Raw genomic sequence first — 24641 nt, forward strand, 5'->3', positions numbered from 1 at the left:
AAATGGACATGCTCACACAATTTCAGTGGGAACATAGTAGGCTGAGCAAGAAAATTGTAGAGGGTATTACAAAATGAGCCCATTTACATTATATACATAAATGCAAATGCAAAGCAAAGACACGTAAGGCTGTGCACTGAAGACTCTGCAGATGGGGAACAGGGTTACCAGACAAGTGTGTGTGTGCGTCATGTGTGTTCAGCAGTCGGGAGTCAAGGAGGACTCTATTTCTCATCCTGTGTTTGTGCTGTTTGAATTGTATATTCATGCTTCAATTTTGTAACTTTAACATATAAGACAGTTTGTTACTATTTATTTTGCAAAGATAACAGTTTCCTTGAAAGTTTTTAGATATGATCATAGCAATTCCTCAAAGGAGTCCACAGGGTTAATGAAAGTATTTCTATAAAATTATGGACAAAGTACTGAAAACCACTTATTAATTAAATAAAAAACATTATATATACTTATATATATGGTATATTTTTATTTTTTCATAAAAACAAAACTCAAAGAACATATTTGAAATAAAGCCATGCAAATTTGTAGAAGCCACTCTACCTTCATAAGGCTGAGTTTGAGGTGGGGGCATGAAAGTATGGTTTTCAGGAAGCATTTGAGTGCCCTGTCCTAAACTCTACAGTCAATTAATATTGGGAGAGCCATAGTATGGCCACATTGTTATTTCCACGTGTTACTTTAAGAGAATAGCTAATCTCCAACAGCATCCTATTTCCTTCCCCACTAAAGCATCTGCCAGCTTGTCCATGCCGTTAATATTTTTTTGGCTATAAATAAATTGGACACATCTTATTCCCCACAGAGTTATTCTGGGAAAAAAGAATGCCTTTAGAGAAGCCAGTTTTATACATTTTATTCCTTTAACTTCATCAGAGGTCAAATTAACATCACCTGGGTTGTTTACACTTTTAAAAACACTTATGCTAGGATTAAAAAAAAATATCTTTGACCTACTGAAAACAAGAAGTCAGTACTAGCCAGGGTAGACTTAGTGAAGCTTCCATTCAGCTTCGGCTCTTGGTAAGATGAGAGAGGGAGACAGAGAGAGAAACACAAGAAGAGTCACAGAGACAGAGAATGAATATGGATGAGAGTAAATTCACAACTTCTATAAAGGAACCATGGAACTTCTAACTAGGCAGGAGTGCCAGAACCTAAAAGAATTTAGAATCCAATGATGAGGACATACAATCGTAACATGGAAGAGCAAATCTGACTCCATATTGGATTTGCTTCATTTACTTTGGCCTTTTTACTCTATTACTTTTGCTGCTTGTGAACAATGTTGCCCACAGCCTGAAATACACAGGCTCTGTGAGTCAGTTCAGTAGCTCAGTCACGTCAGACTCTTTGCGACCCCAGGGACTGCAGCACACCAGGCCTCCCTGTCCATCACCAACTCCCGGAGTCCACCCAAACCCATGTCCATCGAGTCAGTGATGCCATCCAACCATCTCATCCTCTGTCGTCCCCTTCTCCTCCTGCCCTCAATCTTTCCCAGCATCAGGATCTTTTCAAATGAGTCAGTTCTTCACATCAAGTGGCCAAAGTATTGGAGTTTCAGCTTCAACATCAGTCCTTCCAATGAACACCCAGGACTGATCCCCTTTAGGATGGACTGGCTGGATCTCCTTGCAGTCCAAGGGATTCTCAAGAGTCTTCTCCAACACCACAGTTCAAAAGCATCAATTCTTCAGAGTTCAGCTTTCTTTATAGTGCAACTTTCACATCCATACATGACCACTGGAAAAACCATAGCCTTGACTAGGCGGACCTTTGTTGGCAAAGTAATGTCTCTGCTTTTTAATATGCTATCTAGGTTGGTCATAAACTCTTCTTCCAAGGAGGAAGTGTCTTTTTATTTCATGGCTGCAGTCACCATCTGCAGTGATTTTGGAGCCCAAAAAAATAAAGTCTGATACTGTTTCCACTGCTTCCCCATCTATTTGCCATGAAGTGCTAGGACCAGATGCCATGGTCTTAGTTTTCTGAATGTTGAGCTTTAAGCCAACTTTTTCACTCTCCTCTTTCACTTTCATCAGGAGGCTCTTTAGTTCTTCACTTTCTGCGTGGTGTCACCTGCATATCTGAGGTTATTGATATTTCTCCCAGGAATCTTGATTCCAGCTTGTGCTTCCTCAGCCCAGTGTTTCTCATGATGTACTCTGCATAGAGGTTAAATAAGCAGGGTGACAATATACAGCCTTGATGTACTCCTTTTCCTATCTGGAGTCAGTCTGTTGTTCCATGTTCAGTTCTAACTGTTGCTTCCTGACCTACATACAGATTTCTCAGGAGGCAGGTCAGGTGGTCTGGTATTCTCCTCTCTTTCAGAATTTTCCACAGTTTATTGTGATCCACACAGTCAAAGAACATCATTACCTGACCTAAATGGATAGGTTCAGGACCAAAGAATTCTGACACCAAGAAGTTTGCAAAAACCAACCACACCCCCTCCTCTTTTGGTATAAAGGAAGACTGAATTCTAATCTGGGCATGATGGTTCTTTGGGACCCTAGTTCACCATCTTCTAGGCCTTCTGACCTTCCAAATAAAGTTGGAAAACACAAACACCTTGTCTCTTGATTTATCGGTCTGTTGTGCACTGAGCAGAATGACCTCGGACTCTGTGATACAAAAAGCACCTTCAGACCACTCTTCTGCCAGGAACACACAGGACAAGGGTCTGAGGGTTTCCTCCAACAACTGGAAGCATATTTGTCATCAAGACAAACAGCTACTGACACAATAACAAGGAAAGTGACTCAATTTTTCTTAGAACTTATATAGATGAAAAATAAAAGAAAGCATTTACTAGTTTCTTGTATCAGAGGAAAACCTGTGAACACCAGCTTTAAAATGTTCATTTCACTTCACAGAAATATTGATTCCAAAGTCCTCAATCAAATTTTCCTCTCAAGGCAAGGGAAGATATTTTCTTACCCTTAACTTGCCATCTCTGCTGACTCAACATCAATTTTGACAAAAGTCAACTAATTATCACCAATATTTATCAAATGTATCAACCATTTCAAGGAATATTAATAAATTTAAAAATTATAGTCAATAACTATATATTCTTTTTTGAAGCTGTTATAAATATCAGCCTTAATTTTTTATTTCTATTACCTAAAATTTAAAACTACAGCACTTCACATGTATAAAATTGGTTTTGACTTAATTCTTTTAGTTCTTTCCCATCTTTGCAATTCATTTTTTTATGCTTTCAGACTTAAAGTAAGTTTATTTCACAATTATTTCATCAAATGCCATATCAACCATAATTCTGATATGATTGTTTTGATATAACTTGTAGAAGGCACATCAGTTTTCTTCAAGAATGAGCTCTTAATTGTAAACAAATTTCAAAAACCTAGAACATTTTAACATAAAGTATCAATAATGATCCAATTTTAATTACTAGCAAAGTAGTTAACATTTTGAATCAATTTATTTGCTTTGGAACAGTTATTGGCAAAGTCATGTTTATGGCCATTATAAATCATAATCATAATATAAATCTAAATCATAATCTAAATTTTGGTTGCCTCTGAATATGGATTACATATTTTTAAATAAGTATATTCTAAGTATAATCAAAAGAAAACTAAGTCATTCTATGACCTTTTAAAAATTATCTTTCAACCAAATAATTCCTAAAAATACCACTATTAAGACAAAAGTCCAATGAGCTAGAATTCACAAAAATACTTAAAAACTATTAACACAGTTATAATCTAAATTTTGGTTGCCTCTGAATATGGAGTACATATTTTTAAATAAGTATATTCTAAGTATAATCAAAAGAAAACTAAGTCATTCTATGACCTTTTAAAAATTATCTTTTAACCAAATAATCTAAATCATAATCTAACTAATCATAATCTAAATTTTGGTTGCCTCTGAATATGGATTACATATTTTTAAATAGTATATTATAAGTATAATCAAAAGAAAACTAAGTCATTCTATGACCTTTTAAAAATTATCTTTCAACCAAATAATTCCTAAAAATACCACTATTAAGACAAAAATCCAATAAGCTAGAATTCACAGAAATACTTAAAAACTATTAACACAGTCCTACAATATGAATTGTTATAAAATTCATAAATTTATAAATTATTAAATAAGCTAAATTAATGTTACTTGAGAATTTAAAGGATCCCTTAAAATACATAAAAGCAAAAATGACTTTAGAAGGAGTTTAAAAGAGATATGAAACATTTAGTAGATTCATCAAAAATAGTAAATAAAACAATGTGCTTATAAATGCATTCACAAAAATTCATCAACTCAGCAACTGAGTATTGATTGGATATATCCAAAAAGAAAGGGTAATTTTGATAAACTGTACAAATCAGTCATTCAGCAAATAGATTTTGGGGGAACTGATCTGATCTGTCAAAGTGTGACCCACTCATGCACTTTAACGATTGAAATTTCTTCATACAAACAGCTTTGATTTGGCTGACATCTAAAAATCTTTCACTTGCAAGATGAGCATGAAAAGGAATGTCTTATATCTAGGATATGGTTAGCAATTCATCTGGTTACTCAATTATGTGTACAGTTTATGGCTGAGTCAAAAAGAAAAGCTACCCATTGTCTATGTAAAAAAAAAACAACTTGTAGAAGGCACGTCAGTTTTCTTCAAGAATGAGCTTTAAATTGAAAACAAATTTTAAAAACCTAGAATTCTTTATTTTAACATAAAACATCAGTAATGATCTAATTTTAAACTGTACTTCTATAAAGGAAGGATCATGTTATCAAGCAAATAAAGCTTCCTAAATTTATTATGCTAATTTATAGAATAATTTTGTTAAACTATTAATAATTATACATAGATCTTTCTTAGACTTTTGAGAATCATCAGATGTTCTAGAATAGGAGTTAGCAAACTGAGGCCCTTGTGCTAAATTTCACCTATCACCCCTGTTTACCTGTTTTTGTAAATAAAGTTTTATTGGAACACGTTAATTTCCATATTAGCTCTGACAGCTTTCACACTGTAATTGTCAAGTTGCACAGTTGTGATGGAGATGTTAGAACCTAAACTACTTTCTAGCCCTTTATACAAACTTTGCTGACCCTTGCTCTAGAATATATCTGTATACCCCATTACAAGGAGCCAAAGCTCATAGTTGGACCAATGTTATGGTAAAGGTTACATTTTAAAACAATGACTAAAGCACACTAAAAAAATAAATGCAAGTATAGAAATAAAAACTGGATAGCAGTACTTGGTCATAAAATGGGAATCCAGATAATAGAAAATATGCTTATAATCTTATTAGATCATTCATAAAAATAAAAATACCTATTAAGCACTCATGCTGCTGCTGCTGCTAATTTCGCATCAGTCGTGTCCGACTCTGTGCAACCCCATAGATGGAAGCCCATCAGGCTCCCCGTCCCTGGGATTCTCCAGGCAAGAATACTGGAGTGAGTTACCATTTCCTTCTCTAATGCATGAAAGTGAAAAGTGAAAGTGAAGTCGCTCAGTCATGTCCAACTCTTTGCCACCCCGTGGACTGTAGCCTACCAGGCTCCTCCATCCATGGGATTCTCCAGGCAAAAGTACTGGAGTGGGGTGCCATTGCCTTCTCCAAGCACTCATGGACCCCCAAGAATATATAGGATGGCCCTAGTAGTTGTAAATCACACTAATAGATAACAGAAGCATAAATACATAAAAATATAATTTTATAACTTTTCCTGATTTATGAAATCATTAGTTTATTCAGCCAAGTGGATGAGAGTTGGTAAAGTTTATTCGCAAGGATTTTTTATTGTTTAACATGTGCAATTTTAAAAAAAAATTCTTTAATAAAATGAAAATACTCATACTAATAGTTCCCCTGTATGTTTGGAACTCAAGTCAATTTGGTATGGATTATCTGGAAGAGAATCATTTCAGGATTCAGGCAATTTTGAGTCTCATAACCAAAGTGAATGATAACCTGGAGTGATAAAACTTGAGTCAACAAAGTCTAGTAATCTTTACTCGGTCTATTTTTTCTTTCTGACTGTTACAGCATAGAGTTTTATTGTTGCTCTCTTATTGCTACCTAAGACAGATTGATAGGAAGATTGATTTATGCTACTGTGTATGGCCATTTATTACCATAAAATACAAACTTTGTAAAAGCTATGCTAATATTATGAGCTTTTCAGGTTACTCCTTGTAGATTAGAGGTTAGCCAAACTCAGCTCATAATCCCACTCTGACTGGGGAAAAAATTCTAAAGAAAGAATAATAACCCATGACATGAAAATAAGATGAAATTCAAGTTTCAGTGATCATAGACGAAGTTTCACTAAAATATCATCACATCCACTTGTTCTCTTATTGTCTGTGGATGCTTTCACGTAACAACAGCAGATTGGAGAGGGAGACCATAGATTCATAAACCTAAGATATTTACTATCTGGCTCATTACAGAAAACATTTGACAACCCTTACTTAAGACTATACAGAAATTTAGAATATGAAAGATTTATTGGATGTCTCCAATGAAATACCATACATTGTCCCTGCCTCCTCTCCAAAAAGCTAGTTTCACCTCTTCTTGTAAATTCATTTCAACATGTCTTTGTTCCACATCAATTTGAGATTCTTTGACTTCTTTGAACACTGCAACATTAGCATACTGCCCTTTTTGAGAACAGGTGAAATGAAATCTTTAACATGTTTTGTTTTATATCTACACGAAAGTTATGAATTCTCCTTTTTCAAATGGATCCTTCAGCAGAACAAAAAGAACACATCAAAGAATATGTATTATTCTCCCTGCCCCACCTCTTACATCATGTGAGGGGCAGCACACAAAAGTGATCTGTTTATGCTCTGCCCTTTCAATGTATGAATAAAAGACAAGGCTCAGGAAAAGTGCCCTTAAGCAATACAATAATTTGTGAAATGCCAGGTGTTTATACAAGGTTTTCTTCTAGAAAGACTTTTGAAAATGAAACAAAAGGCATATTCAAGTGTAAAGGACATTCATTTCAAGCCAGGAAGGGTGAATTGCATTTTTTTTTTAAGAGGAGCAGTCTGCAAAAAATAAAACCATGAGAGAATACACCCAACTGGGTTGTGTCAATGCAGCAGAGTCTCCCAGACAACCTGCAAAGGTGACTCAGGAGGACAGCTACCTGTCCCAGCAAATGTTAATGCTGATGAACCTTTAGACGCAGGTAAGTCTAGAACTGTTACTTACTGTTATTTTTTAAAGCATATTTAGGAATATTTTTTATTATACTCTAGCTAGATCCCATTTTCCATGAAACACTCATCTTGCCAACAGGAGTTTGCCCAACTGTTAGGGAAAACAGTGACTGAAACCACCCACCCTGGCCAGGAACCACAGTAACCATTTGCATGAGTCATTTCACAACAGGAGGTCCTGGTAAGGAACACAGAACTCACAAGTCACTAGCAATGGAAAGAATCGGGAAAGGTCAAAAGAGAGGACGCACCAGTCCGTATGTCCCCCCAGAATCCTCCTCGCTGGAATCCATGTTGGCTGACTGGTGAGGGCGCCACCAGGAAGGGCCCTGGGTCAGAATGATCGGCCACAGACGACCCGGAAACGAATCCCCTCACCATAAACCCGGGACTGCGAGCCACGTGCAGAGCCGTCCTCCCGGGGTCCCTCACCCCGCTGCTCTCGCCCGGGGACCCCGCCCAATGACGTCGTCTCCTGCTTTGTCAGCACACGTGTCTCCTCGGATAATTCTTTTCTGAGCTTAGATGAGAGCCCACTCTCGGGCCCTAGAAGGCCTGTCCTGTAACACAGCGACCACCTGCAATTGGCCAGATGTGAACTTAGAGTCTGAAGCAGAGAAAACCAGTGTGTGTGAGTTTGTATTCGTACACAGTGTGCAGGTGTTTCACACTTGCTTGGAATGCAAACCACGAGCAAACCTCAAAGAATGTTTTGAATAATGGTTATATTTTTGGATACATGTGGAGAGTAAATACAATTACTTTGACAGAATCACTGGTAATTGGAACGCATGAGTTCTAATAAGTTAGAATCGATGTTTTTCATTAGATTTAAATTGCCTTTAAAAAGAAAAAGGGTAAATAAATCATAGGAGCATAAAAATGCTAACTACCTAAAGTATTAGCTACAGTGATAATGATCCTCTTTTAAATTGTCTCCTGAGCAGTACTTTCTATATAAATTAAGATCATAGGAGAGATATGATACACAGGAAAATGAAGCCCTGCTTAAAATTAAATTCTTTCATACAGAAAAAAGTTTGCAGATCTTATATCTTGTAAAGGATTTATACCTAGACTAAACCTTTTGTAACTCAATAAATAATAATAATAATCCAATTTAAAATACAGTAAAAAACTTGAATAGACATTTCACCAAAGAAGACATCAGACAGCCAATAAGTACATGATAAGATATTCAGTATCATTTTTCACTGGGAAAATGAACATTAAGAACTATACTGAGGCAGCATAACATAGCCACCTGAACGGCTGTAATCAAAACACAGACAGTAACAAGTTTTGGCAAGGATGTGGAGAAGTAAGACTGCTCATATATTACTGGTAGAAATGTACAGTGATGCAAACACACTAAAAATAGGTTAGCAGTATTTTAATAAGTTAAACATAAATGTTCAAGGACACTATTTCACTTTTAGGAATCTACCCAAGAGGAATAAAAACACATGTCTAGGAAAGACTTGTACAAAAATTTCATAGCATTATGAGTAGCGTAGAATTACTCATAGGCAAGAACTAGAAACAATTCAAATGACCAGCAACTACAGAATAGATAAATCAAACATAGTGTATCCAGGCAGTTGACAGTAGTCCATTCAGCTCTACAAAGGAACAAATAATTGTCACATACTGCAACATGGATGAACCTCAAAAACACTGTTAAGTGAAAGAAGGTAGATTCAAAAGGCTGTATTGTATGATTTCATTTGTATGAAATATCCAGAAAAGGCAAATTTAGGAAGACAGAAAGCAAACCAGTTGTTGCCTAGAGGTGGCAACCAAGATTAACTACAAATAGGATGTTGGGGATTTTGCAGGTGGTAGAAATGATATAAAACTAGATCATGGTTATGGCAGCACAACTTTGTACATTAAATTGAAAATCATGTAATCATACACATAAAAAAATTCATGGAATATAAATGAGACTCAATAAAACTATAAACTATCTATTGAAATCTTTTAAATTCTACAGTTATTTTATGGCACAAGTTGGAATAGCTTTTATATTAACCCTCCCAAACTAAACCATATTTAACAAAGCTTCACCCATTTTGATTAACTATTCTGACCACAAGGCAGATGCTCATCCAGACCCTAGAGACTTGCACTGAAAAAGAAGTCCATAGCATTGTCCATCTATAGATTTCTATTTTGCCCATTCCTCCTGCAATAATCTAGTGTCACTTCATCCCCTGGTCAAATGTGTCTGAGGAGAACTGGACACTACATTTGCCTCTTAGAGAGTCCTAGCGCATCCAGTTTAAAAGGTTCTGAGAAGTTCTGCATCATCAACAATACAGGTGAATTTTAACACCATTTTCAATGAAATATCATTATTGTCTATAATGTTATACAGAATGACATGTCCTTGTATCTCTGAACCAGTTTTATTAAATTTCAAAATTTTCCATTTTTGCTTTTGATGATATTGGATAAAAATACTAATATTAGATATACAGTTGAAGCACTTCTGTATCCAAATTCCATCTCGCCTTATCCAGTTGTAGTCCCTACACTAAGCTGGTGTTTATCATTCCCATGCCTATTATGTACTATTACTATATAGATATAGTAATGCCTGTTAATATATAAGGTATTTTTACATATGTTTAAACTTTATATGAGCAAGGACACACTAGTTTTTTTTTTCTCTCAAGACTGTGTTTTTTAGATGTTTCCTAAAATGAAGATGTTCATCTTCACAGGTGTTTAGTAGTTCTTTACATGATTACATTCACAATTTCCTTATCAAATTTATAGTACATTTTACCATTATAGAAAATGATGCCAACAAGCATTCTAGACATACCTCTTTATGTACTGGTAGCAGATTATTTTCTAGAATTTATTTTGAAAATTGGCATAGCTCTGCTAAAAAGTATGCTTATGTTCAAGTTTATTACAGCTTGTCAAATTGCTCTTTCAGACAGGCTATTTCAAGTCATAGTAACATAAACATATTTAAAGCCTATTTTCCCAAATTCTTGCCAATACATGTTAAACTCAGATTTTCAAAATTTATACTAACCAAATAGATGCAAAGTGCATCTTAATTTGCATTTTCTTGGTTACTAGTGAGGTTGGGCATCTTTCCCTTTTTCTTTCTTCTTTTGACTTACCATTAGAGTTTCCTCCTCTCTAATTTGCCCTGACACATTCCTTTTTCAGACGAATATAACAAGTTCTTCTAAATTCTGTATGTGATCTTTTGTCAATCATATATGTGGCAGATATCTAATTCTAGTCTGCAGCCTGCATTTCAGCCATGTTTATGGGAAGTGTTGTGATCAATGTTGTTAAATAGTTTTAAAATTTGCTTTAATTGCATCTGTCAAACTTTATAATAGTTCACGTTCTTTGTGTATTTTTAAATGTTACCCTTCCTATAATAACAAAGACATTCTATATCAGAAGTCTTCAACCTTTTGGCACCAGGGACTGGTCTCTTGGAAGACAAGTTTCCCATGGGACGGGGACTCGGGCTGGCGGGGGGGAGGGCAGTTCAGGCAGTAATGCAAGCGATGGTAGAAGCAGATGGAACTTGGCTGGCCCGCCTGCCGCTCACCTCCTGTTGTGTGACCCAGTTTCCTGGGGGTCGGAGACCCATGTTCTGTATTTCATGCTGTGCGATTTATTTATTTATTTTTAAATTTTTATTGGAGAATAGTTGATTTACAACGTTGTGTTAGTTTCAGGTGTACAATAAAGTGAATCAGTTATACATATACATATATCGACTCTTTTCCTTAGACTCTTTTCCCATGTAAGTCATCACAGAGTACTGAGTTGAGTTCTGACTACTATAAACAGGTTCTTAGTAGTTATCTATTTTGTAAACAGTAGAATGTGACTTATTGATTTATCTAGGTTTTTAGTCCACTGAGAATTTAATAGTCACCTCACTCTTTGCCAGACCATTTGTAATGTTAACTCTGCCCTATGTTAGGTTTTCTTTGCTTTTTGTTGTAACAGTTCGGTCCTTAAATCATGTCTGACTCTTTGCTACCACCATGGACTGCAGCATGCCAGGCTTGCCTGTCCTTCACTGTCTCCCAAAGTTTGCTCAAAATTCATGTCCATTGAGTCAGTGATGACATTCAACCATTTCATCCTCCATTGCCCCCTTCTCCTTCTGTCCTCATCTTTCCCCGCATCAGGGTCTTTTCCAATGGACTCTTCACATCAGGTGGCAAAAGTATTGGAACTTCAGCTTCAGCATTAGTCCTTCCAATGATAATTCAAGATTCATTTACTTTAGGATTAATTGGTTTGATCTCCTTGCTGTCCAAGGGACTCCCAAGACTCTTCTCCAGCACCAGAGTTGGAAAGCATCAATTCTTTGGCACTCAGCCTTCTTTATGACCCAACACTCACATCTGTACATGGCTGCTGGAAAAACCACAGTTTTGACTATAGGGATCATTGTCAACAAAGGGATGTCTCTGCTTTTTAATATGCTGTCTAGGTTGGTCATAGCTTTTCTTCCAAGAGGCAGGCATCTTTTAACTTCATGGCTGCAGACACCATCTACAATGATTTTGGAGCCCAAGAAAATAGTCTCTCACTGTTTCCATTGTTTCCCCATCTATTTGCCTGAAGTGATGGGACCGGATCTTAGTTTTTTGAATTTTGAGTTTTAAGCCAGGTTTTTCACTCTCCTCTTTCACTTTCAACAAGAGGCTCTTTAGTTCTTCTTTGCTTTCTTTTTTCAGGATTTGTTAATTTTTATTGATGTATAGTTGATTCACAATGTTATATTAGTTTCAGGCATACAGAATATATATATATATATATGTATATACATGTGTGTGTGTGATTGTTGTTGATAAATAATTTTAAAATTTGCTTTAATTACATCTGTCAAACTTTATAATAGTTCCTGTTCTTTGTGCATTCTTAAATGCTTCTCTTCCTATAATCGGAAAGAATATATATATATATATATATATATATATATATATTCTTTTTTAGATTCTTTTCCCTTTTAGGTTATTGCAAAATATTGAGTATAGTTCCCTATGTTAGGTTTTAAACATGTCTAGATCTGTTTCATGGTTCTGTACTCTGTATGTCTATGTATGCATGCTCAGTTGTGTCTGACTCTTTGTGACCCCATGGACTGTAGCCCACCAGGCTCCTCTGTCCATGGAACTGTCCAGGCAAGAATAGTGAAGTGGGTTGCCGTTTCCTTCTCCAGTACTCTGTTCCACTTGTCATTTTTCTATGCCCGCACACTGCCTTATCTACTTATTATAACTTAAATCTTGCCAGCCGATAGAACAGATCTCCAAACTGCTGTTATTCCTCAATCTAATATTGGGTGGGTTTTTTTTCTAACAGTATTTACTTTCTCCAGGGCTTCCTACAGAGACAATCATCTCCAATCTTTTCTAATTTCTGTACCTCCTTTTTTCTTTTTATTATTGTATTACATTGGCTGGAACACTGGCAACAAGAAGATTCTTAACTAGATCCAAATTTTAACAGGGCTGTGAAGTTAAAGTGTTAGTCACTCAGTTGTGTACAATTCTTTGAGACCCCATATATTGTAGCCAGCCAGGCTCCTCTGTCCATGGAATTTTCTAGGCAAGAATAGTGAAGTGGGTTGCCATTCCTTTCTACAGGGGATCTTCCCAACCCAGGGAATGAACCCAGGTCTCCCATCTTACAGGCAGATTGTTTACCATTTGAGCTAACTGGGAAGCCCTTAACAGGGCTATTTCTACTAAATATATTAAACACAAGTTTATTTTGTCCCTGTTACTCAAAAAGAGGTTATTAATATACAATATCTGACTAATATCATGGATAAATACATCTTGGAAAACTGCAGAGAAACAATATAAATATAAATTGCTTATATAAATATAAATTGTTTCTCTGCAGTTCAAGCTTTTCTTCCATAGCTTTTTTTCCCCACTCTAATATAAAATCTAAACAACCATATCTAGCAGTAAATTCTCTACAGAAGCTCAGTGTTTGGGGCAAAGAATTCCTCGGCCAAATGAACAGTACTTATTACATTAAAAGCATATTCTTTCACAACAATATCACTCATAATCATCTCCATTTTCTTAGTTCAAATCTCTTTCTCTGCTTTGGATCTCTTGATACCACTCACACAAATCCTAACATTTTTGTGTCTAATATCTAATCACTGAACTGAATATCTCATTTTTTCTAATCCTTCTAAATGCCATTGCTAGAGAGATGTAAGCCTGTGACTTTAAGTTCAGTTCAGTCATTCAGCCATGCCTGAGTCTTTGTGACCCCATGGACTGCAGCATGCCAGGCCTCCCTGTCCATCACGAGTCCCAGAGTTTACTCAAACTCAGGTCCATTGAGTCGATGATCTCATGCTCTGTTGTCCCCTTCTCCTCCCACCTTCAGTCTTTCCCAGCATCAGGGTCTTTTCCAATGAGTTAGTTCTTCACATCAGGTGGCCCAAGTATTGCAGTTTCCATTTCAGAATCAGTCCTTCCAATGAGTATTCAGGACTGATTTCCTTTAGGATGGACTGGTTGGATCTACTTGCAGTCCAAGGGACTCTCAAGAGTCTTCTCCAACACCATAGTTCAAAAGCATCAATTCTTCAGTGCCCAGATTTCTTTATAGTCCAACTCCCACATCCATACATGACTACTGAAAAAATCACAGCTTTGACTATACAGACCTTTGTTGGCAAAGTAATGGCTCTGCTTTTTAATACGCTGTCTAGGTTGGTCATAGCTTTTCTTCCAAGGAGCAAGCATCTTTTAATTTCATCACTGCAGTCACACATCTTTTTCACTCTCCTCTTTCTCTTTCATCAAGAATCTCTTTAGTTTCTCTTCACTTTCTGCCGTAGGTGGGTGTCATCTGCATATCTGAGGTTATTGCTACTTCTCCCTGCAATCTTGATTCCAGCTTGTGCTTCATCCAGTCTGGCATTTCACATGATGTACTCTGCATATAAGTTAAATAAGCAGGGTGACAATATACAGCTTTGATGTACTCCTTTCCCAATTTGGAACCAGTCCGTTGTTCCATGTCCAGTTCTAACTGTTGCTTCTTGACCCGCATACAAACTTTACCAGCTCAATATTTTGCAATATCTCTTTTTGGTCTATTTATCTAAGCCCAGTAGTATTACCTAGCTTCCAAGACCTGAACTATTATATCCCAAACACCACTGAAGCCTTGCAAGGATCTGCCACCCTACAGATCTTTACTTTCAAGAATGTCCTGCTCCAGCAACATCTGCTGGTGAACCACGCTCTCTCTTGCTACCTAACAGATGCCACTCAGGACACAAACCCCAGTCTACAAGCTCCTTTCTCTGTTCTTCAGCATCAGCCTCTTTGATCAAGTTCTGGTTGCCAGTTCTCAGATAACCTTTCCATTCTAAACTGTGTGGTAGTCTCGCCAGTCTAACCTCCCTCCCTGCAGTGTGTCTGGAGACAGGGAAGATTCATCCCTGGACTTAGCCATTCTCTCAGCCACATGCAACACGGTGATCTGCAGTCGTATTTACTGAACTCTTGTCTGAGGCACTGAGTTGGAGCCTACAGATTAAGGGATGGACAGAGCACTCATTTTTTATTCCCTATATCCAATTACCTTTTTAAATGCACAAACATAAAATGAGCAAGTACATTAGAGAATGATCTTATGGTCACCAGTGGGAGAGAGAGAGGGGAAGGGACAGTTAGGGAGTTTGGGACTGACATGGTTATCCATTTAAAATGGATAACCGACGAAGACCTACTGTATAGCACAGGGAACTCTGCTCAATATTATGTAATGACCTAATTGGGGAAAGAATCTGAAGTAGAATTTTAAAAAAATAAAAATTAAAAGTTAAAAATAAAATGAAATGAGTAAGTATTTTTGTGACCCCAAAATATGGCAGTAAAAAATGTCTAAATACAAAATATAATTCAAAGCAGGAAATTTATTTATTTCCAAGAGGCTTCAATTCTACGTCTTACTAACAATCGAATGCAGAATTTCCTGGAAAAGGCCACCCGATCACTGTGTTTACTTTCCCATGTTATTCAGTGTTACAGAAGGCATAAAGTAATTCTGATAAATGAACAAAGAATTGAGTTAGCAATATACTAAGCAAATGTTCCGCTGACTTTCATATTAAGAAGGAGGAAAAAAAGCAAAACAAAGCACCACTTTCTAATGTATAATGACCTGTTCAAATTCAGTAACTACAAGTGTGGCAAAAACTGAATTAACTATGTCAGAAGACGGATGGCTTCCCATTAACTGCCTTTTAAAATAATGTTAAGATTATATTAATTATGAAAGCTTTTCATTTTAATTGTCCATAAACAGGAGAGGGTAAGTCAATTTTATGTACTTCGAAGAATTTTTAAGTAGGCTGCTACACTAACACATGAATAATTAGGACATTCATTACTTTATAAAAAATTGCTTTCTTCCATAATCCACTTGTCAGGGCTCTCTTTCACTCTCCCTCTCTCGCTGGCTCTGCCTCTGAATGTATATACAATAATATATGTGTTCTTACATACTCGCGTATATAATACACAGGTTACAGATGATAAATATTGCCCTCGGAGATATCTGCCAATGGTTAATAAAGGGAGGCAGAGAACGAGCTTGGCTGCCCACCAAGTGTTGTAACAAGAAGGAGAAATCTGACTCCACACTCAGTCTGTTCCTTCTCCCGTGCTTGGTCACGCTGGCTCCTTACCTTTGTAAAAGAATGCCTATAGCTTGAAATACATAGGATGTCCTAATCTCAAGGCTCTGACCTTAAAGAGTCCACTCATAGAAAGGCAAAAAGTTGCAGAACAGAGAATATTAACATTTGCCTTGTCAGAGGTTTACAGGAACAGCACAGCCTGACCTGGGTGGACAGCTGCAAGAAGAAAGGATTCCAACACCAAGAAGCATGCCACAACTCACCGAGGTTCCCCGGCTGCAGGTTCAGTAGTTCCCATGTGCGAGCTTACGGCTCTGTAGCATGTGGGGTCTTCCCAGAGCAAGGACGGAACCTGTGTACCCTGCATTGGCGGGTGGATTCCTAACCTCTGGCCCACCAAGGAAGAAGCACTTGTGGATTTCTGACTTGCTAATTTCTTATTCGCCAAAATGATACAAAATCAATACCTGCGCTTTCACACTCATTCACAGACCTGCACATGTTCCCACCTGAAGGGAAACGGGCAACTCTCTGCCTTCTTGTTTAATGTCTGATGAAACAAGCGTCCTTCTCATGGTCTAACGCCGCGTTTTTCTCCCGTGTGCACGTTCTGTTGGGACTTTGCTGCTCAATGTGACCCCCCCACACACAGTGCAGTGCTGAAGGGCTGCCTAGGGCCCCGAGGCCCAAGAGGGCTGGGAGGTGCCTTATGGAGAAAATGCATGCAGTACACACATTTGTTCAACTCTGAGTTAAAGGGCTGTTGGTCATGAGTTCAATGCAAATGAATCAACAATAAACATTAAATAAGGTTTTGAAAAACAAAATTATGTATTGATCAGCTGACAGAAATGTGGTGACCAGAGGCTCAGTAAAACCTAATCCTGAATTTCCCCTAGGAGCACTTCTGCAAATTCAGTATTCATGGCAACTTTAGAGAACATAACTACCGCATTTATAATAAGAGTATGTCATGCACATGCAAACAATCACAGACTCACACATATATCCATGAAAAGGAATAGTCTCAAAGTTATGAAATTAAATAGCCAAAAGATAGGTAATGTTTTTAAATTACTTTTTTTAGCTTGATAACTCTGCCTGCTCAAAATCAGTATATTTCAGTCAAACTAAGTATATATTCAGTTCAGTCACTCAGTCACATCTGACCCTGCGACCCCATGGACTGCAGCATGACAGGCCTCACTGTCCATCACCAACTCCTGGAGCTTGCTAAAACACATTTCCATCAATTCAGTGATGCCATCCAACCATCTCATCCTCTGTTGTCCCCTTCTCCTGCCTTCAATCCCTCCCAGCATCAAGGTCTTTTCTAATGAGTCAACTCTTTGCATGAGGTGGCCAAAGTATTGGAGTTTAGGTTTCAGCATCAGTCCTTCCAATGAACAGTCAGGACTGATTTCCTTTAGGATGGACTGGTTTGATCTCCTTGCAGTCCAAGGGACTCTCAAGAGTTTTCTCCAACACCAAAGTTTAAAAGCATCAGTTCTTCAGCACTCACCTTTCTTTATAGTCTAATTCTCACATTCATACATAACTACTGGAAAAACTAGAACTTTGACTAGATGGACCTTTGTCAGCAAAGTCAAGTCTCTGTTTTTTAGTATGTTGTCTAGGTTGGTCATAGCTTTTCTTCCAAGGAGTGTCTTTTAATTTCATGGCCGCAATCACCATCTGCAGTGATTTTGGAGCCCCCCCAAATAAAGTCTCTCACTGTTTCCACTGTTTCCCCACCTATTTGCCATGAAGTGATGGGACCAGATGCCATGATTTTGGTTTTTTGAATGTTGAGTTTTAAGCCAACTTTTTCACTCTCCTCTTTCACTTTCATCAAGAGGCTCTTTAGTTCACTTTCTGCCAAAAGGGTAGTGTCATCTGCATATCTGAGGTTATCGATATTTCTTCTGGCAATCTTGAATCCAGCTTGTGCTTTATCCAGCCCAACATCTCGCATGAGGTACTCTGCATATAAGTTAAATAAGTTAAAACAGCCTTGTCTAACTCAATGAAACTATGAGCCATGCCATGTAGGGCCACCCAAGACGACGGATCATGGTGGAGAGTTCTGACAAAATGTGGTCTACTGGAGAAGGGAATGGAAAACCACTTCAGTATTCTTGCCTTGAGAATCTCATAAACAGTATAAAACATATATATTAAATTTCAATAAAAGGAAGAACGTTTTTCTGTTAATTTCTCTGATAACTTCTAAGGTAGAGTCTTAAAAGACTCTCAGGAAAGAAAACACTGATTTGGTTGCCACATTAAATACAGGTTAAATGCTCTGCTAACCACAATCTTGGCATTTTCAGATCTTTCCAGAACTGATGTCTAAGATCATGGCATCCAGTCCCATCACTTCATGGCAAATAGATGGGGAAAAAAGGAAACAGTGACAGATTTTTTTTTTTTCCTTGGGCTCCAAAATCACTGTAGACAGTGACTGCAGCCATGAAATAAGACACTTGCTCCCTGGAAGAAAAGCTCTGACAAACCTAGACAGCATATCAAAAAGCAGAGAAATCACTTTGCTGACAAAGGTCCCTATAGTCTAAGCTATGGGTTTCCCAGTAGTCATGTACAGATGGGAGAGTTGGACTGTAGAGAAAGCTGAGTGCCAAAGAACTGCCACTTTCAAACTGGTGTTAGAGAAGACCCTTGAGAGTCCCTTGGACAGGAAGAAGATCAAACCAGTCAATCCTAAAAGAAATCAGTCCTGAATATTCATTGAAAGGACGTATGCTGAAACTAAAGCTCCAGTACTTTGGGCACCTGATGGGAAGAGCTGACTCATTGGAAAAGATGCTGATTGATGCTGAGAAAGATTGAAGGCAGAGGGGATGACAGATGGTTGGATGGCATCACTGATTCAATGGACATGAGCTTGAGCACAGTCTGTGACATGGGGCAGGACTGAGAAGCCTGGCATGCTTCTGTCCATGAGGTTGCAAAGAGCTGGACATGACTGAGCTACTGAACAACAAATGTTCTTACTTAATCTAGAATATCTTCATCCCCTCATACTGTTTAGTTGGAGATTTCCAGTAGATCCTTAGTAAAAACGACGACCTCAAGAATAAACAACTCCTTGAATTTATGTTCCAAAGTTCTGTTAACATAAACAAGATTGTTTTCATCTATAATTTATGCAAAATTTTCTCTGCTAAACAGCAGATAATGGAAAAAATGTGGCCCTTAAAATTCATGATAATTTAGATAATTTACCAAAGATAAAGTCATTTAATTATCATTAATTAGATTTATCATAATTAAATCTTCAAAGTACTACAAGATAATTGTCATTATTAATATTATGGCTGGTACCATGCTAGAAACAGTATACTTGAAACAATTTATAGGCATGTACTCATCTGCAGAAAATGGTTGAATTTTAAATAGTTCCTTTATAGCTATCTGTTTCTCAATATACATGTATTTTTTATACATGTATTTTATATATATAATATATAAAATACATGTATTTTATACATGTGCTTTTACATACAGGACAGGTATTTATAGGGAAGGTTTATCATTGAGTGCAAGTGCTCAAATGTGGCTAAGATCACAGAGTTTGTGGTCAGCCAATGCACTGTTTAAATTACAGCCCAACTATTTAACAAGTCATTTAAATTCTTTAAGTTTTTATTTCCTTAGTAAAAATCTCTCAATATCAAAATATTTTAAAAGCTCTGAAAATGGGAAACTTTTTGAAAGCTCAGCATAAATTCTATTGTATACAAACTTTATCTAAACTGATGTGAGGCTACTTATTTTCTCAATGTTTCCCATTTATGAGAATAACAATACGTTTGCTATTATTGCAGAAATATTAATATATTCAGTAGAGACAAATTAGGAATTAGGATTAATATATACACACTATATATATACACACTAATATATACACTATATAAAATAAACAAGGGCCTAGTGTATGACACAGGGAGCTTTACTCAGTATCTTGTAACCATCAAGAATGGAAAATAATCTGAAAAGAATTATATAACTGAATCACTTTGCTGCATACTTGAAACTAATACAACATTGTCAATTTTCTCTCAGTTTAGAAAAATATTAATATACTTCATTATAGAGTGCCACCTCAGACTCCAGTAGGGTGTTATGCAACATCTAGTTCATGCATCATATTATCTTAACTAACATCTGAAAAAGTCTTCATTCCAAAATGCACCTCTCTTCCAGCGTTTTGGATAAGGGACTGTGGAGAAGGAGTACTCAGCTTGAAATTGCTGGGAAGAATACATGCCAATATATGAGAAGTACGCATGTGTACTTTAAGAACTCATGACTACATATCAGATCATATCACTCTAGTCTATACTGTGTTTGATCCAACAAAAAGAGGATAAAAGAAAACATGGAAATTCATTGTGATTATTAAAGTATCTCAAGTTGGCCTTCAACCCATCCATATTGTTGTGAGTCCCCTGCCCGCCCAGGTCCAGGTCTGTCTCTCCTCCTTTTCCTGACTTCCTGCCTGCCCCATCACTGTTTGACTTCCTTTTTCAAACACAATCTGTCTTTCCCTTCATGTCCCAGTGTTCCCTCAGGCATCAAGATCCTTTTTGATTCAATCAGTGCCTCCCATATCTCTAATTACTTAACATCTACTACTACCTAACACCTAATATAACTACCTGTCTAACATCTAGAAGAATAAACCAAATCCTATTCTGCCCCAAGACACACTCATACACATACACAAAAACCACATGTTCCAAAAGGCCCCACCAAGAAGACTCCTCTCTATCCATCTGTAGAGGATAATTCAACATATGAAGAGCTGGCTTCTGTTCATGTCTATCTGCAATGTCTTCTCCCAATACAGCCAAAGTGATAACATCACTCTGTTCCCTAAAACCCTACACTGGCTTCCTAGCTGCACCTGAACCCAATCCAGCTCCTTTCCACCATGGCCCTGATATGGCCCTACAGGATTCAGCCTCTTCTTATTACTCAGAACTTGCTTCATATCAGTTTTCCCTCTAGGAATTATCCATCTTGGATTTTCCCTCATGACCTCTAATGTTTCCATTGCTGGTTTCATTCCATGGTTTTCATTATTTAAATATTCCAGTTCCAGTTCAGTCACTCAGTCGTGTACAACTCTTTGCGATTCCATGAACCGCAGCACGCCAGGCCTCCCTGTCCATCACCACCTCCCGGAGTTTACCCAAACCCATGTCCATGAAGTCAGTGATGCCATCCAGCCATCTCATCCTCTGTTGTCCCCTTCTCCTCCTGCCCTCAATCTTTCCCAGCATTAGGGTCTTTTCCAATGAGTCAGCTCTTTGCATCAGGTGGCCAAAGTATTGGAGTTTCAGCTTCAACATCGGTCCTTCCAATGAACACCCAGGACTGATCTCCTTTAGGATGGACTGGATGGATCTCCTTGCAGCCCAAGGGACTCTCAAGAGTCTTTTCCAACACCACAGTTCAAAAGCATCCATTCTTCAGTGCTCAGCTTTCTTTACTATCCAACTCGCACATCCATACATGACCACTGGAAAAACAATAGCCTTGACTAGATGGACCTTTGCTGGCAAAGTAATGTCCCTGCTGTTTAATATGCTGTCTAGGTTGGTCATAACTTTCCTTCCAAGGAGTAAGCATCTTTTAATTTCATGGCTGCAATCACCATCTGCAGTGATTTTGGAGCCCAGAAAAATAAAGTCTGACACTGTTTCCACTGTTTCCCCATCTATTTGCCATGAAGTGGTGGGACCAGATGCCATGATCTTAGTTTTCTGAATGTTGAGCTTTAAGCCAACTTTTTCCACTCTCCCCCTTCACTTTCATCAAGAGACTTTTTAGTTCCTCTTCACTTTCTGCCATAAGGGTAGTGTCATCTGCATATCTGAGGTTTTTGATACTTCTCCTGGCAATCTTAATTCCAGTTTGTGCTTCTTCCAGCCCAGCATTTCTCATGATGTACTCTGCATTTAAGTTAAATAAGCAGGGTGACAATATACAGCCTTGACGTACTCCTTTTCCTATTTGGAACCAGTCTGTTGTTCTATATTCAGTTCTAACTGTTGCTTCCTGACCTGTATACAGGTTTCTCAAGAGGCAGCTCAGGTGGTTCGGTATTCCCATCTCTTTTAGAATTTTCCACAGTTTATTGTGATCCACACAGTCGAAGGCTTTGGCATAGTCAATAAAGCAGAAATAGATGTTTTTCTGGAAGTCTCTTGCATTTTCAATGATCCAGTGGATGTTGGATGCTGGCAATTTGATCTCTGGTTCCTCTCCCTTTTCTAAAATCAGCTTGAACATCTGGAAGTTCATGATTCACGTATTGCTGAAGACTGGCTTGGACCACAGCCTTGTCTAACTCAATGAAACTAAGCCACGCCGTGTGGGGCCACCCAAGACAGACAGGTCATGGTGGAGAGGTCTGACAGAATGTGGTCCACTGGAGAAGGGAATGGCAAACCACTTCAGTATTCTTGCCTCGAGAACCCCATGAACAGTATGAAAAGGCAAAAAGACAGGACACTGAAAGATGAATTCCCCAGGTCAGTAGGTTCCCAATATGCTACTGGAGATCAGTGGAGAAATAACTCCAGAAAGAATGAAGGGATGGAGCCAAAGCAAAAACAACACCCAGTTATGGATGTGACTGGTGATAGAAGCAAGGTTCGATGCTGTAAAGAGCAATATTGCATAGGAACCTGGAATGTTAGGTCCATGAATCAAGGCAAATTGGAAGTGGTCAAACAGGAGATGGCAAGTGTGAACATCGACATTCTAGGACTCAGCAAACTAAGATGGACTAGAATGGGTGAATTTAACTCAGATGACCAGTATATCTACTACTGTGGGCAGGAATCCCTTAGAAGAAATGGAGTAGCCATTATGGTCAACAAAAGAGTCTGAAATGCAGTACTTGGATGCAATCTCAAAAATGACTGAATGATCTCTGTTGATTTCCAAGGCAAACCATTCAATATCATGGTAATCCAGGCCTATGCCCCAACCAGTAATGCTGAAGAAGCTGAAGTTGAACAGTTCTATGAAGACCTACAAGACCTTTTAGAACTAACACCCCAAAAAAGATGTAAATATTAGGTCACTTTTAAAGAGGCTTTTTATGATTATCTTATCTAAAGAAATAACTTCTTTTCCCCTTATCTACTCTTCTTCTTCCATTTCTCTTCTACTTTCTTAACATCATGTATCTCTCTCTTAACTCATTTTGAGTGTTTAGAATTTCCTTCTAAACTTCTAACACTCACTATCAGAATAGAAGCATCATGAAGGAACGGGCATTTCTCAACAATTCACATTTTCATCCCTAGCACCTAGAACTGCGCCTGACATATAATAAGCATTCAGTAAATATTTATTGAATGAATCATTGCTCTGACTTGACAACAAGTTAATAAACACCTGAACATAACAAAAATAAAAACACTGCTCTAAAAAAAGCTACTAGTATCTCAACATGAAAAGACAAGTTATACATATTAAAGTAACACAGAATGATGTAGAATGAGGTGCTATTTGTACTGGAGAAAAGGGGAGCAATTCCTGTAAGATAAAGTAGTCAGGGAATGTAGTATTCAATAATAGTCCTCTGTCCACGTTCATATGCCCACCCCTAAAGGAAGGCACTGGAATGTTGCTGGATGAAGTTCTGTAATCCAGGAAGAAAAGTCACTCTATGGCCAGGATATGATTACCCACAAAGACAACAACAGATTCACGCCATATGGAATGCAAGTACTTAACTTAGTGTCAATTAGTCACTAGTTTTGGATATTAGAACCTTAACCCAAATCCCAAACACTTAATTCAGTTCGGTACTTTTAACATGCCAAAATGAAAATTAAAAAAGGATTCCTCCTTTCCTGACTTGTGTCCACCTTCAAGGATGGCTACTAAAGGTCACTTCTGCTTCAGAGAGCAAAAAAGTAGATTCTAACCCAAGAGAAGAGTGGTGTTCAATGGAACATGCATAACATTCAATATAAGGTTTAGACTCAACCAATAATCAAAGATGCTAGCATCTAACTGAAAAAGAATTCATAGAATATTCTTAGAGAACAATTTCTACCAAGGTAGACATTGCCTATTATGAGAAACCTGAAGGACTCAGAATCATATTTTAAAACTTAATAGGTCTTCTGTTTTTTATTGTCTTTATTACGTTTTCATTTTCCTACCTTTGCTTAACCTCAATTTTACAATGTCTACAAAAAGGTCATTAAAAAGAAAATACCTAAAATTTATCATTTTAATCACTGTTGTCAAAGAAAAATCTCACAATTTCTAAGATATCTATTATTTTAAATGTAAACATCAATTTCCATGGAATAAAAGTCTATGTAGAAAAGATATTTCCCATGGAGTTCTCATGGAACAAAAGTCTATGTAGAAAAGAAACTTTAGAGTCTCAAAGTTAAATAGTCTCTCAATTTCACTCATTCACCTTTAGGATGAACATGACACTGGATAAAGATCATGGGTCCTAACCAGCTATATGACCCTGCACAAGCCAAGTTGCATTTATAAACCTCATTTTCCTTATCAGCAAGTAAGAAGCTGAAAGAAGACAATTCTTCTGGCTTCTTTTAGTGCTTTACCAGAGAAGGACCTCTGAATCTAATTATTAGAGAGGAAAATCAGAGTGAAATATTAAAGGACAGGAGGTGAACA

At 37.5% G+C, this 24641-nt stretch overlaps 1 protein-coding gene across 1 annotated transcript in view; it reads right to left on the reverse strand.

Moving 5' to 3' along the window:
• The window catches only part of KCNH8 (potassium voltage-gated channel subfamily H member 8), a 446029-nt gene that overhangs the window by 392345 nt on the left and 29043 nt on the right, over positions 1–24641 (reverse strand). The window lies entirely within an intron of this gene.

The sequence above is a fragment of the Cervus elaphus genome, chromosome 19, assembly GCF_910594005.1.
Source record: "Cervus elaphus chromosome 19, mCerEla1.1, whole genome shotgun sequence".
NCBI lineage: Eukaryota > Metazoa > Chordata > Mammalia > Artiodactyla > Cervidae > Cervus > Cervus elaphus.